Source organism: Neolamprologus multifasciatus, chromosome 4 (assembly GCF_963576455.1).
Source record: "Neolamprologus multifasciatus chromosome 4, fNeoMul1.2, whole genome shotgun sequence".
Classification (NCBI taxonomy): domain Eukaryota; kingdom Metazoa; phylum Chordata; class Actinopteri; order Cichliformes; family Cichlidae; genus Neolamprologus; species Neolamprologus multifasciatus.
The window spans coordinates 9,303,903-9,315,192 of record NC_140442.1 but is presented as its reverse complement, the minus strand read 5'-3'; positions in this window follow the sequence as shown (position 1 = coordinate 9,315,192).

Sequence of the window (11,290 nt, the reverse complement as noted above, 5' to 3'; positions counted from 1 at the left end):
CACATATTCAGGAAAGGTGCACATGGAGATTGTGCCTTTGTAGTCATGTGCTGTAAATACCTTCCAGGAATATCTTTTCTTGTGATATCACAAAAAAAAAATTTGCATCCCACAATGCATCAGGCTTATTGGTGTGTTAGTATTTAGCAGATAATAAATCAGTACAAACACAGCATGATAAGTATTATAAATGTATTTTCCCTGTCCCACACAGTAGTGAGGGGTTTACTTTTACTCTCAATACGTTTAACATCTGAGGATGGTGTCCATGTTCCAGCCATGAAAAACATTACATTGGCCAGCTTTAGCCTCCGGACTCAGCAACAGCCTAGAAAAAACATGATACAGGCACGCAAATAATCACAGAAGGATATCATATATTGAAATGCCATTCATCAGTCGGACAGTCTTCAAAGGCTTTAAGGACTTTACACTTGCCAAGTCATGCCTTAAGGTTGGATATAGAGTCCTCTGTAGATGAAAAATGACAGTTAAGAGCAGTATTCTTTCTAATTATACTCTTTTATATTGGTTTTACACGACTTTGCGGCAAGGTCATCCCAAAGACCGCATTTTACAACAATTCTTAAAATCCTGTGGTTTCCTAAGTGTCATTCCATGCTTTCTTGTTCATGAGTTGTAGTAGTGTAGAGTTCTGCAGTTTGTAGAATTTTCCATATGTTGCCGAGCCTTTAAAGAAGGCCTTTTGAGATGATTCCCTAGGCCTTATTCCCCAATCGGGATCCCGCGTGTGTGTGTGTGTTGGCGTAGATTAGAATAACAGGACAAACACTGAGTAGGATGTGAGTCACCCAACTCTGACCTCCATCTGTGCGGTTTCCTCTCCATTCTCCCTGGGTGGGACTCCCCCCAGGAGGTCCAAACTTACACATACCTACTGTACCCCAGTCGTGTCTCCCATAGTGCAATGCTATGACCTCTTGGACTAGCTGTAGTGTTTCTCAAAGTGCCAAGGTTGGGGACCTTCATAGATGTGATTTTGTTGCAGTTGGGCTACTGCCAGCAGAGATATGAATCTCCAGTCATGGTGCAGGAAATCAAAAATAAACTGCAGAACACATTGAATTAGTGGGACCGGCTAGATAATCCACTTTTATCATAACAATTAAGTTAACAGACTTGTTTCTCAGAAAACATGTAGTGTTGACATCATTTATATCTGAGGAACATCATCTTAACACAAGACTTTGTGGGAAATGAGCTGCAGCAGCCTTCAAGGCTAAACAGTGAAGCAAAAAAACAGCAAAGAGGCAAAAATTACACTTCCTTATTCTTTTATCAGCAGGGAACCATATATGGCCAAATGATTTGCACCTCCAATAACACTCCAGGGTTGAAAAATCTGTATGCTCTATAAAGGCTTGAGTCAGAGTTACAGCAGAAAAAAGAAGAATGTTTGAAGCCTGGTACAAAAATCATTTTTGTTTCTATAGTGAAAATATCCCATCATAACAAACAGTGTACTGGAGCCGATTTACTTTAATGCCACTGGTCACTGGTGACTCTGCATCAGGGTTAGGCAGTTCATTTTCTTAAGGGGCTGCATGAGAATCTATGAGATACTACTGTGATGGACATCAATAAGCTAAACTTGGTTCTGTTCAGTATTAATTTTATCACTTTATAAACCGCTACTGGCAAGAGTAGATGTTACAACTACGCCCTATTTGTGGCCCGTTGAGAAAATGAATTGGCCACCCTTGCTCTATGAGGGTATGAACCGATGTTTTATTGGCTGCTTTAATTTGAACTAAGAGTGTGATGAAACAGCTCAAAAGACACTGTTAAAAATAGTTATTTGATTTCAAGTAAAAATTAGAACTAATGAAAGAGAATTAACAACAGTGAACTCTAATATCACATCAATTCAATTTTCAATTCAATTTTATTTATACAGCGCCAAATCACAACAACAGTCGCCTCAAGGCGCTTTATATTGTAAGGTAGACCCTACAATAATACATACAGAGAAAACCCCAACAATCATATGATCCCGCCATGACCAAGCACTTTGGTGACAGTGGGAAGGAAAAGCTCCCTTTTAACAGGAAGAAACCTCCGGCAGAGCCAGGCTCAGGGAGGGGCGGCCATCTGCCGACAGAGCCAGAGAAAAAGAACAAGTATGATTCAATGCAGATGACTGGAGAAGAAATACTCAATCCATCATGGGAACCCCCCAGCAGTCTACACCTATTGCAGCATAACTAAGGGAGGATTCAGGGTCACCCGGTCCAGCCTATATGCTTACTATATGTTCATCATGCCAACAAGGTAATGGTGATAACATGGGTATGTTGATGTTTAGTAGCAATCTTAGTTCATATTCTAATTAGCACCAAATACAAAGCACAACTAAGGCTGGAGGAAATTTTATTCTGACGATAGCAGCAGGTAAAAGGTCAAAGATCAGTTACAATTACATGATTGGTACATAAGTTATGTATCCACTGAGGATGATGAGTTTATCTCTTCAATAGTTGTTAATATCATCCCTTAGAGCCATACTGGTAGCCCATCTTTAATACCAGGCAGTGTGCACTACACCTTTGGATACTGTTAGACCTCCATACTGACAACAACTGTTTGTTTTTTCCAGTTGTTTATCTGTTTGTTGTTTATCTTATTCTTGTGAAAGTAGTACTGCATATCAAGAACACTTACAGATACAGAGCTGGTACAAAAGTCCCCTAGAACCAGGCATGAAATGATTAGAATTTGGTGGTCAAAGGTCACTGAAGCTCAACTATTCCTATGCTTATTATGACAGCATTTTAGACAAAATTGTAATGAAATCAAATGAGAAAGTTTTGAATATAAGACCATGTTGATGTTCTTCCTTGTGATGTTATTATTTTATCCAAAAATAACTTTCTTAGTGCCATAACTCAGGAACAGAAGTCAGATTGTGTCTGTGTTAATTTGTGAAACGTTGTTTACTGTTATGACTACAACTTTGTGTTTTGTGTTTATGGGCAGACAAAAAAACACTTAATACTTTTCATTAAATTCCTTTAAAGTCTCATTTGTATCCAGTATGTGGAGACATGTAAACTCTAACAGCTCTGAGCTGGCTGGTGGTGGTAATTCTAGTTTTAAGCCCTGAAAATATACAAATGCCCCCACGGCTTATGTCTGCTTTTTTTTCTCCACATGCAGTCTTTTAGGTTTTGCATACAGATACATGCAGACAGAGATGCAAGCAAGAATTTGTCTGGTTGGCTGGAACACTTCCACCCCGTTATGGAGAATGGGGTTCAGTCTGGTGTAGAACCCAATCCCCTCAGGAAGTGTGTGCATCAGAGCAAGCAAAAGGAAGTTTACACTGCTGCTCAACAGATCGCTGTTTATGTTGGGGCCACCTCTTGAGGATGCAGAGGGGCTTTGATTTTTCAGTGTACCATTAGATGAGCCACTTTTTTCCATATGTTAAATGAAAAGCAAACAGAGTGATTATGTTGTTGTTGCTATTTGAGGGTTACGGACCAGTGGTATGGTGATTCTCTGAGTCTGGAAAGTTGGGAAGGCTTATTGTTAAATCTAAATTCAGTATCAGTTGATTGGAATACTCTAGCCAACAAAAAAGAATCTAAAAGCTTCTTATTTACAAAAATCAGTTGTTTTTATAGCTAAAGAGCTGGCAGCCTCATAGATAAAGACAGAGTGGCAGACCAAAACTCACTGACCACTGTATGACCTTTCATAAGGTCAGTCAGAGTTCATTCATTTTCTTTTGCTTGATTATGCTTTTGCTTTGGAGATTAAGCTTATTCTGTGAATACAGTTCAAGTCAATCAGACAGTGATTGACTGTGTTTTTCCTTTTCTATTTGATGTCTCTTGTTTTATCTTTAGCTGAAAGTTGCTAAAGCAGAAAAGATTATTGTTGCTCTGCTGATCAGAGAAACTGACAATGAAACAGAGTGTCGAGAAACTCTTTGTTTCCTTCCCTCGATTTCTCCACACAAGCATAGCAGGACTTGCAATGATGTCCTTCTTTAATGGGACTGCCAAGGCTGTGTTATGCATGTTCCTGTACTTATATGCCTAAATGCACTTGTCACAAATACAATATGAAACAGCAAATCTCTCAACTGCTGTTGGGTCTAATTGTTGATTGTAACGTGTTGAGAATGTTTTAATTTGGAATTTAACAGGATAGGAAAAAGTCGGAGAAGTCTTCATTTTTAAAGCAGTAGTGTTATAAAGATCCATACCATTAACTAGGCTCTTGAACCGAGGTTTCTTTGGTCGAAGTGTCTGGATTACTCCTTTGTGTAGCACCTGCTTTGGGCTGCTAACCCATTACACAATCATAGTTAACAACTTATATAAGTGTAAAAGATTGTTTGTGCTAGAGTAGTCTATTAGTCCTTCTTCCCACAGTTTTGTCCACAAGTGTGTCTTGCATTTTGCTTATAACAAAAATAGACTTGATGTTAAAAGCCAGGGCTTTTTAATTAAGACACATTTGCATGTTTAGCTAATAAAATGCAAAACTGGGGCCAATTCGATATGGTTCATGTCTCAAAATAAAGCAGCTTGAAACATTTTCTAAAAAGGGTTTTATACCAACTATTGGACGTAAATGTAAAACCTATGCCCTAATAAGTCTCCAAACACAAGCACACACCAATCTGCTCTCTCTTCCTACCAAATATGTTTTCATACATGTTACAAAATGCCACTTTATCCCAAGAGACAAAACATTACAAACGATTAGATTTCCTCTCTTTGAATTATGGTGGTCTTACAGATGCAATCTATCTTAAGAAATGAGATTTGGAGAGAGAAAAATGACGGCTTTGTTTTTCCTGTTGCGGAATGTTTGGGATTGGCTGTTATCTCCAACATGTTTTACGCACTGCAGTGAAACAGAGATGTTCTGGCAGCCAGGCACACAATGGCACAGGGTTATCAGCCGTGTCACTTTAGCTTGTCTTGCATTGAAAGCACCCCCTCTGTTTCACGGGAAGGTGGTCTAACATGTGCTTGGCCTGCAAAAGAAGTATGTCAGCCGGGGTCATAACTACCACTGAGGACACGGGGGGTGGGTGGGAGGTCATGCATTTTTTGCATTGAAGCGCTAGCATTCATTTGTCACATAGGGTTTGAATAGGTTTTTAAGGTTCTTGTTTTCAGGCTTCTGTTGGATTGTACATAAAACCTCTGTGAGTAAGAACATTTCTCTAACAAAGACATGCCAAATGTTATTTATTTTCATTGTACCAGCCTACATCAACAACTCTCGCCCATAAACTGAGCACAACAATGTCATTTTGATAGTACTTTTCTTTGATGTTACATTGCAGAATTGTTGGGGGAGTTTCTACTGTGTTATGAAGAAGGAAATTCAACCAACTATCTGTGAGGTCTGTCAACATGTGTGTTCTCCTTTTTCTGTCAGTGGAAAAGTTGCAGCCTGCATCTGAGCCTCATCCAGAGTGAAATATTTTAATAATCTTATGATTATGGTGAGATTTTTTAACATTACACATAACATATGCATGGTTGATTTAGAGTAGGAATCCTGCCAAGGTGGAAAGACACAAGATATCCTCCAGATTTCCTGAACTATGAATCACAAAGCTCTTAAACTGAAATTGAAAATGTGCCATCGTGTTATATTTTATTCGTTTTAAGCAGGTCTCACTAAACAACCAGCATTTAAGTGGCCTTTAATGCTTAAGGAGGTCGAATTTGTAGGAGATCCCATGTGAATACATTCCTTTCTCTTGACTAGATACAGATTGTATTGCTACAAAGGGAACATAATTGAAATCAGTCAGAGAGTTATTGGGTGTGGTCCTTCCATCTGATCTCTTTTGTTCTCTTTTCAGTTGTAATTTACTAAAGAAACAAGATACTGTTTTTTCCATTCTTAGAGAAAATAATAAAGAAACTTCCCTTAATGTGTGCAGCACACAAGCACAACTAGACCCCAAACAAAGGCTTTTAAAACTGTCATATGTAGCCCACACATTTTTTTAATAAGCCAACAAAAAGCCAGAAGAGATTTCTGCTGATTTAAGATGATGTCATGTTGAAATTTAGTTATTTTCTTTAGAATTTAAGAGATCTCAGTTCATCATTATTTAAGAAGAACCTGGACATTCATTTACACATCATTTGGTTCTTTATCCAAACATCTGCATCCAAAATGTAAACGTTTATTGCACTTTTGCACTCTGTGAATTATTTGTACGTAAATAGGGCCATGGCACAACCCAGTATCAGCCATGCTTTAGCTGTCAGACAGATAATCTCACATTTGAGTCTAGAATACTTTTACAGATAATTTCATGGTTGACTCAATGACTTCAAGGTACCCAGGTCTGTAAAACAAGCCCCGATTCCCTGAATGCTGCATACCAGCAAACTGCCCAAACGTCTGCTTTCATAGAACTGCTCACACTTTTTGATGATCAATTAATCAAGTGCATTTGATTAGCAACAGAACCTGCTTGCCAGTTGGTAGTTTTCTTCTCTTTTTTGCAGTTTTTCTTATCATTGTCATTTGGGATGAATTTGTTGGGACGTCTGGGAAAATTGTGCTAATGTTTAAACACACCTGAATGATCCAGATCAGCAAACTGCCCAAACTTCTTCTTCTGAGTTGCTCACACTTGCTGATTATTGCTCAATCAAGTGCATCTGATTAACAGCCAAATCCCTGCTTGAAGGTTGGTATGAGGTGTGTGTGCTCATCTGCTGAGTTGTTGACATTGACATTGTTGACATTGTTCGACAAGTCTTCAGAAGCTACTTAAGCTGTTCTGCCATTAAAGACAAGAGCCTTTCTCTTGGCAACCCTTCCAAACAAGCTTTTTCTAAATGTAATGTCATAAATTTTAAAAATGTTGCATGCTAACTAAGGCTTGTAGCATCTGGGATGTAGATATTAGGTTTTTGCAATTTAGGACCTGACCTGTCTGACCTTGAGATGAATTTGCTGGGACTTCCAGTTAATTAACTGATGATCAGTTAATTGACTACATTTGATTAGGAGCTACATATTGGCTGTCACCTGATGTCCTATTTCCCATAAAAGCAAAAAAGGCTGCATCAAGTCCTACAAAAACTTTATTTTTTTTAAATGACTTCATGTGAGATTTGGGGGAACTTGTGGATTTGGAGTTAAAAACCTGATGGGGAAGTTAGAAATATAGAGAAACAAACCAGCAGCTACAGGATTTACAGTAGAGTATGTGCAACTGAAAGCTATTGTCTCCTTAATGTAGTCATTGTGTATAAGCAAATGCATTCACTTCAGTGGGAACCGTGCCCCGGGATAAGTTATGTAAATACATACTGAACACAGAGAAAAGAACTTGCTTACAAAGTATAAGCAGTGTTGGGAAGGTTACTTTTAAAATGTATTCCATTACAGATTACAGAATACATGCCCCAAATGTATTCTGTAACGTATTCCGTTACGTTACTCAATGAGAGTAACGTATTCTGAATACTTTGGATTACTTAATATATTATCATGCTGTTTACAACTACATGAATGTACTATTGCTGTGATTTATTACTGTTACTGAAGGTCCGCGGCTCCGAACTGTAGTAAAGGGACCTCTGGCTAATACGTCGGGTTCGTGTCGGGCTCGTAGCCAAAAACTAGCTTTACTTTGTTGTCTGGGTCAACTTTGCTAGCGAGAGACAGAGAGAGGCGTTGAAAGGCTGCTCCAACGGAATTTATTATTTTTGGAGGAAAACACGAACACGGTGTACAGTCGAGTCTTAATAGCTTACTTACAACTGGGCTCGTCAGGCTCTCTTCTTGGCTGCAGTGGTTATTATTATATTTACATGCTTCCAGCTCCCGTTTTTGCTCGATGACAGCTCATACTTTTCCTTTTTCTCCCTCCCTCGCTCACAGACACATAACGTGTATGGCAGTCCATTCTCCCTGCAGCACGGACTACACTGCCCATGATGCTACATTCTTTAGAGCTATACCTGTAGCATTCTGCCTGTTAGCTTAGCACAACAACAACAACAAGGCCTCTCTCACCCAGGAAACACGCAGAGAGAGAGCGTCACCCTGTAACCATGGCAACCGTAACGCTACCACCTGGAACAACAGAACGTAGCTGTCAAACACAACCCAAACAGTCCTGACCCGCCACAATATGAAACAGGGAAGTACCGCCGTGTAATCCATTTATTTCAACAAAGTAACTGTATTCTAAATACCACCTTTTTAAACGGTAACTGTAACGGAATACAGTTACTCATATTTTGTATTTTAAATACGTAACGGCGGTACATGTATTCCGTTACTCCCCAACACTGAGTATAAGTAAGTAAAATGCCAAACTTACTTAACAAATACCCCTTTTATTATTTTTGTCCTAGCAGGTCATTTTCCCATCTTCATTTTTACTGATGAGGTACACATTCAGAACGAAGTAATGAAAGTCTAATTAAGTTGGGCAGAGCCCAGTGAAAAATGGGCCACTGTGACCATGTCTGTCTGAGATGGTGGGAACTGAGGTCACGCATGAAGAGGAGGGGTTTTTTCTCATGATAAATGACTAAGTGAAAATGAAAATAGTGAAGCACAAAAATAAAGAGGACAACAACAAGAACAAAGATCCTCACAATACTGTGGTTTGGTTAAGTAGGTTGCACGAACAGAATTTTTAAAATGCAACTAACTGTGGTTACCCAAGGCCACATAGCTATGGTCTGTGAACACTTTCTGAGCTAGATGGCGAATGGAGTGGAATTTCTTCTGTCTATTGTGAAATTAGACTTTAGACTGATGAGACGAGACAAAGAGCAAATTAAATGCCACTGTGGATTTTACATTACATTGTTATAATTCTATGTCCTACAGTGTATGAGGGGCACTGGCAACTGATTTATTAAAAAATAATAATAATAAAATAAGATTGCGCTCTAAGAACAGTGGCTGTGAAAGTCAAAACAATCTGTGCTTTAATCACAGACACCACAGTAGTTTACTGCAATACGAGATAAGAAATAAGATCCACCAGAGGAGGCAGGATGGGGAGATCGATTACTCTGAGGTTTCCCATGATTCTGACTCTCTCCGGGGAGACCGAGCTCCTGCTCCAGCGCTGCGTGGGTCTCTTAACTGTCATTATCACCGATGGGAGCCACAATAGGTCAGGGAGATGAGATAACATTGTGAGCAGTGGAGCAGCAGGTGAGAGGCTCAACAGGGCATGATTAGGTATCCGGGTCCCAGGGTGTAGCATTGCCTGGGGCCTCGGGGGCCTCGGCCCCACCATCTGCCAGGGTGAATTCTTCTCACTGCACAGGAACTGCTCAATAACACCACAAACTGTTGCTGAGGGGCGTTCCTTTGAGTTTCTCCTGTTACACTTCATAGGGAGAAGTGTTACACTTTACAGTGCAGGTCTTTATTTACCTTCTCAGAACACAAACTTAAAGAATTCAACAAAACAAAAGACTAAAACTTCTGGTATTTCTGTTATTTATGTAGTTTGTATTCATTAGCAATAGATGCCTATTCGAGTACAAATGAATATACATTCCATGAGGACACAAATCACCTGGTTTATCTGAAAATAGCACATGTTTAATATGTAAACCAGATTCTGCCTGATCAGGGCTCCAGTGTGAGGCCATCACTCAGCAGGAGCACACCCCGGGGCTGCTCTGATGACAGCCATGCTGGATGGTTCACACATGACCCAAAATTGCTGCAGCACACAACACCCTGTCCTGTGACCTGGCAGCACCAGCCGCCCTTTTGATCTGATGACATGGTGTAAAATTGGAGATGCCCACCGCAGTCACACATGCCAAACATGCAGTTTGTATGACAGGCAGGCATGGACGCCGAGAATATTGAATTAGTAGATGTCATGTAAATCTGCAGTGTAGCTGCATGGCTTTCGACTTACCAGACAGACCAGGTGAGCAGTTATCAATCAGCGTTTTGTAACGGATACTCTTTGAAGTGTTCGAATTTTGCCCTTCAGCGAACGTGCAGGAACAGGAATCATAAGGTTAATAAAAGCATGTTTTTACAAAAGCACCCACAAACTGATGAGTCTGCAAGTGAAGAGCAGCAGCCACATCTGCTAGATCACTTAAAATCAGTTAAGAAGCTCAAGGTGCTGCTGTAGATAACGAACACTGATAACTGTGACCAGAACCTTTAACCTTAAAGACATAGATCTTGACATGCCTATTAGCCACCATATCCACTTTCACTGGCTTTAACCGAAGGCCATCCAAACCCATATTTAATATATATGACTGCAGTGTGCAGCCTGACCACATGGCACTTTGTTTGTGGCCGAGAATCGTGTCATAATAATACGCCTTTGGACTCTTTTTGTCCGTTCAAAAATATAATGGAATGGCCAGATGTGGAGGGTGACCCCATGTTGACCCGTAGTGGAGTCTATAGTGTTTGTGTTGTGCAACCTCGCAGGCAGCCACAGGGAAGTGGTGGGTTTAATGGTTCTGTATTATATTGCAGTAGAAGAAAAAAAATCTGTAGCAATATAATAAGTTTATCCCTCATAAGGTAGACTTAAATTTAGAGGTGATTTTTTTGAGATTCAGGAAACAAGCTTACCTTTGTGTTGAGCAGTCTGTTATTTTGTCTGTAGTACAGACCGCAGAGTGAAAGACTTTATCTGTTAAAGCCCAGGCTACTCTGTATTACACAAAACAGTCTCTGCATCTGCTCAGTCCATCAGGTCTGATGCCACTGACAGCCTCCAAACAGCCCATGATCAGGCTCCAGCTTCGGTGACTTTGCAACCTCCTGCTGGCTCACCAGAAGGTCTCTGTTTTGATTGTTTGATTACCCTCACTGGGATGACCCTTAAAGTTAACATCCCTACCATTAGGTACACAAGTAAGCATGGCTGCAAGCATGCTCCATGACTCTGGGTAAACATATTGGCAGACTGGAGGAATGTGAAGTGACCTGGCTGTCTGTCTACTGTCATGGCCAGAAAATATATAGATAACAATGTTTAAAGAGTACTATTGAACAGAAGAACATGTTGCAATACTGCTGTTTGCAGATATTTGCGTGCTGAGACCCCTTTTATATGAGTGTGCTAAAAAAATAGGCTCTTTACAGAATACATTTGTTTCATATGCACAGAGGTCCCGAGTAAGCCACCAGTGATGGATGCTCTACTAAATCCCACTACACAGAATCTATCTTCACTTTTTGTGATGCCTCCAAATGGAAACTTGAAATTAGTTTAGCAGAAGCGTGACTGGTTTCTCCATCTCAAAGCTGAGCC